The sequence below is a fragment of the Halyomorpha halys genome, unplaced genomic scaffold (genome assembly GCF_000696795.3).
Source record: "Halyomorpha halys isolate HHAL.00 unplaced genomic scaffold, Hhal_1.1 Scaffold1868.1, whole genome shotgun sequence".
Taxonomy (NCBI): domain Eukaryota; kingdom Metazoa; phylum Arthropoda; class Insecta; order Hemiptera; family Pentatomidae; genus Halyomorpha; species Halyomorpha halys.
The window spans coordinates 21,081-25,780 of NW_027107783.1; the positions used below are offsets into that span (position 1 = coordinate 21,081).

The 4,700-nt window shown below is 30.6% G+C and overlaps 1 long non-coding RNA gene across 2 annotated transcripts in view; it reads right to left on the minus strand.

Annotated features, from left to right (window-relative positions):
* LOC112211221 (uncharacterized) overlaps window positions 1–2,382 on the minus strand; it is a 16,833-nt gene extending 14,451 nt beyond the window's left edge. The window contains exons 1-4 of one of the 2 annotated variants that reach the window (XR_010843086.1): window positions 2,288–2,382; window positions 2,079–2,214; window positions 1,282–1,341; window positions 549–621 (exon numbers count right to left, since the gene is read on the minus strand). This is a non-coding gene — a long non-coding RNA (uncharacterized lncRNA). Of the gene's footprint in view, window positions 1–548; window positions 622–1,281; window positions 1,342–2,078; window positions 2,249–2,287 lie in introns of those variants that run through there. The other variant, XR_010843085.1, reaches the window with a different exon arrangement.
* Between the last annotated feature and the right edge of the window lie 2,318 nt (window positions 2,383–4,700).

Consider the following 4,700-nt stretch of genomic DNA (forward strand, 5'->3'; position numbering starts at 1 on the left):
TACAACAAAAAAATAAATAGGTTAAAAAAAAAACACAAATCAATATTATCTGAATTAATTCCCATGCAGGTGATGATGCATGATACCCAGGGAGTCCAAAATAATATTTTCCCCCAAGATCACTATATCCCCAATGCTAACACCTAGGTCTTCCAAGAAGCTCCTGGTTCTATTTGATATTGTTCCAATATTGCAAGATTCAAACCAGAGGCTTCTCACGATAAACTTTCTCTCTCCTTGAAGATCTCGCAGAATATTTCTTTAAGGAATGGGATGCATTTTTCATAAATTTCCTTCTTTTCCCTTTCCACTCTACCCACCTGATGAGGTTAGTTCTCATATCTCACAGTCAGATCCAAGACCAGAGCTATATAATATAACTAATTAGAATAGTTAAAAAAACAAAACAATATTTCTCATACTACAAACAATTTATCAACTATCATCAAACGAAACTTCAGAAATTAATAACTAACAATTTCAAGAATTAGTTGACAATATATCACATTCAAAATAGAAAAAAAAAAACAAGGAGGAAGAAAACTTACTAGTAGATGGACCAGATTGGACAGTTTCGTTCTTCATTTTTATCTTTAATTGATATGTCTAAGTTACTTTTACCTGAAAGAGTAACTTCATATAAAATTTATTGACAATTATATATTTACTAATTAGAAATGATGAATGAATACTATTAAATTTCATAAAATGTAATTCCTTTCCTTTTTTTATAAAATGTAATAGTTAATTATTAAAGTAAGTTTTACTAAGTGACAATAATTTTATATTAGCTAGATGAGACTAATAAGGAGTAACATATGTATTAGATAGAGATGTTAATCAGCAACCTGAAGATAGAGTGACAACCCCGAAACGTTGCTTTCATAATGTAATAAAAAATAATTTAAACAAGAAAGATTATTATTCATTCATCATTTCTATTAGTTTAAAAAAAACTTTCAGTAGAAGATATTAGTTTAAGATTAGATATTGAATTAAATAGACCAGTTTTCCAATGTCCAGTACCTATTAAAATATATATTTCAAATATTTTTTTTTAGTTTTCTCACAAATAAAAGTTACTTCTAAAAAAGTTAAACTCAAATAAACATAAAAAAACATATAGTTAATCCTAATCCTTATCCAAGTAAAATCTTTCAGTGAAAATGTGTAATTACTAATTGTCAGTAATTTAATAAGTGATTCCTAAAGTTTACTAGGTCAATTAAACAAAGCAAACTAATGAAATCAGATAACATTAAACTAAAAAATAAAGTGTACCATTAGGTTAAGATTCATCTGTAACTTCTCCTGTTATAGAAATTCCCAATCTATTCATACCTGAAAAAGAAAGAATATAAAAAAAAAATTTGTATGATAAGAGATTTATTAATTGAATGACCAAATTTTGCAATGGTTAAGAAGCATCAGTTAAAACTGAATGCTCTCCTATTCCACAATTATAAATGTTCGTTTCTTTATTAAAGAGTAAGGATAGTTTGCTGAATACTGAATACATATTTATAAAAAATTGATATTAAAAATACAAAAAAAAAAAAAATATGAATTCATTATCATTTTAATTTTGGTTATATTTAATAACATAAGTAATACACAGGGCATGTACAAGATACAGGTTAAAATGATCAAAACATTTCATTTCATCATCAACAGGATTACAAGACATTTTGGAAATAAATGTAAGAGAAAACTAAATTGATAAGTTAAACACAAATATATACTGATAAAAGCCTTAAGTAGAACCCTTATAACAAATCAATAAAAAAAAACTATGTTCTCTATCAAATAATAGATATTTTACTCTAAAAGGCAACAGCATTATCCTAAATTCAGAATTACTTATAGATTGTTGGTTGATGGAACTAATTTCCTCAAAAATAGGTAAGAATCCTTGCACAGTTAGAAGTTGCTATACTATTCCATAACGGGTTAATGTTGGAAATTAAAGGAAAAGAACCTTTTCAAATCGGTCCATAATTTGTGTGCCCCATTACATAGCAAGGACAGTTATTAACAAATATTATTCAAGCCAAAGAAAACAGCTAATAATCACTTACCAGTTCCATCCATGGCTAACCAACAACAATATAACCTAACGCACTGTTATAGACTGGCAGAGCGGCCGCTGGCCAATATCAAATCCTCGCATCTTAATAAAGTCTAAAATTCTCTTACAGTCTCCAACACAGGATCCTTAAAAAATATTAAAGCTATGTAGAGCTCAATAATTTAAAAAATAAATAAATCAGATCAGATCTTTCCTTACTAGCTCAAAGTAATGGAACCAACGATATCATATCGATTTCCAGCGATGTTAGCACTCTTAAGGCACAAAAGTAAATTTAACATAAAACATATTATTTAACAGTCTTTTATTGTTTTTAAGGTTAGTGGATCAAAACGAAGAAAGGAGCTATATTTATGATATTGGTCAACCTTAGCAAATAAAATATGAATAAACGTTCGCACCTATCTAACACGTATATTTGTTTGATCAGACGAAAATATAGATATAGGGAGAAAAAAAAAGAAATAAATGTGTATTCAAAATTATTTATTTTAGTAATTATAAATATTATAACTGAAGTATACCACCGCTTATCGGGACCAAGGCATCACCGGCTGATCCCTAGGTTATAAAAGGATAAAACTGATGTAAATAAATTCTGTAAATATGTGATTTAATATAAGTTAACAACCTTTGAATTTACTAGAAGTCAGTTATTTTGTACGAAATTTGGATAAGGACAGACATTCGTCCCCAATCATCTTATTTTAATTATAATGAAATTTATCCCAAGGGTTCCGCAGTACAGGATAATTCTTGTAATGTCCACCGGGTGGATAGATAAGAATAGCTCTGATATAATTCCATTTGACTTAAATAATAAATGTTAACAGAAGATAATAAAGAAGTAATTAACTTTGCAGGAAATAGATAGACTGAGAGGAGGGGGCAACCGGCACGTTCGTTTCGAGGCGACACCGCTACAAAGCCCGTTCTCGTCTTCCTTTAGTAATTTATTATGATTGACATTAGAAAAACGACCAAAAAGTATGTATATTATTATACATTATATAAAAAGTTTTTGAGCCTGAATGTACTTTTTATGAGCGTGTTAACAAATTTAAATAAAACTAAACTTACAACAATGTTACAGTGGTTACCGCTCACCGATTTATATTCCTCGTATCTTAAGTGCAAGGTACATTGCTAGCGTACATCGTACCTCTTAAAAAACTTTAAAACCTGGAATAAAACAAACATTTTCGTAAGAATGGTACAGTGGTTACCGCTCACCGATTCCTATTCCTCGTATCTTACGTACGAGATACATTGCTGTCGTACATCGTACCTCATAAAAAACTATAAAACCTGGAATGGAACAAACATTTTCTTAAGAATGGTACAGTGGTTACCGCTCACCGATTCCTATTCCTCGTATCTTACGTACGAGGTACATTGCTGTCGTACATCGTACCTTATAAAAAACTATAAAACCTGGAATGGAACAAACATTTTCTTAAGAATGGTACAATGGTTACCGCTCACCGATTCCTATTCCTCGTATGTTAAAGTGAAAAATCGATATGTTATCTCACAAATCCAAAAATATTAATTTTAATTGTTTGCCTTTTTCCCAACTCCAATGGCTGCCAATTTTGTTTTACAAAACATGTAATTCCTTCCGTTCTACCATTGACCACTTACATTTACTCAAATAGTTCAGAACAGGAGTAACCTGGGTCGATAAAACTAAATCGATTTTATTGGGAAATGAAAGGCAAAAACATTATGCTATCCAAATTAGTTTAACTCAAAATGTGATCTGTAAATCGAGAAATATTCGATGTTTGAAGACATATTACTTCAAGAAGAAATCTAATCTCAGGCCGAATATTTCGGAGATGGGTAGTTAGCTGTAAGTACTGTATTTGAGAAAAAAAAACATCAATCCATAGATTTGATTTTTTTCACTTGTAAATAAATAACTCCCAAATTTTAATTTATTAAAAATTTGAGAACAAAATGAGCTCTTTACATTATTTCTTTCTAAACCTCTACTCCTATTGACCATTTTGTGTCACTTTGCTCAAGCCAAACTGTTGAAGATATATCTCCAACTGAACATTTAAAAAATGGAGGAACATTAAGGTTCAAGCCGATAATTGAAAGCACTGGAGGTCGTGGAGTAGCAAATCACTGCTTCTACCAGAAGGGCGCATTAAGGACCATTTCGAAGATCCAGTTCTACTTAGCAGGGAGCGGTCGCAGCGGGTGCTGAACCGATGTACAGATTAAAAATGAAAGCTGATTCAATTTACTTCAAACAAGAGTGAAAAACTTAATATTTTGCAAGGGCATTCATCTATACTGTGACTGCACTATAAGCCTTTAATATTCTAATCTGTCCTGATATGCTTGTCAAACTCCACTAAGTTGTTCAGGCTTGTGTCTAAGTCTAAGTTAGTTATTACATCCCCATGTCTACAGATTTGAATAAGCACACTTTGATACTTTTAATAGGATGATGAATATAATAATGAAATTGTAAAAAATCAGCTGTTTTAATGTGATTTTCCAAAATGAGGTGGCAAAAGAAAACCCCCAACAGTGTCTTAACAGTAACTCGGAAAAAAACCAACACAGATGGCAATGTGCTAATCAGAGGATCTTG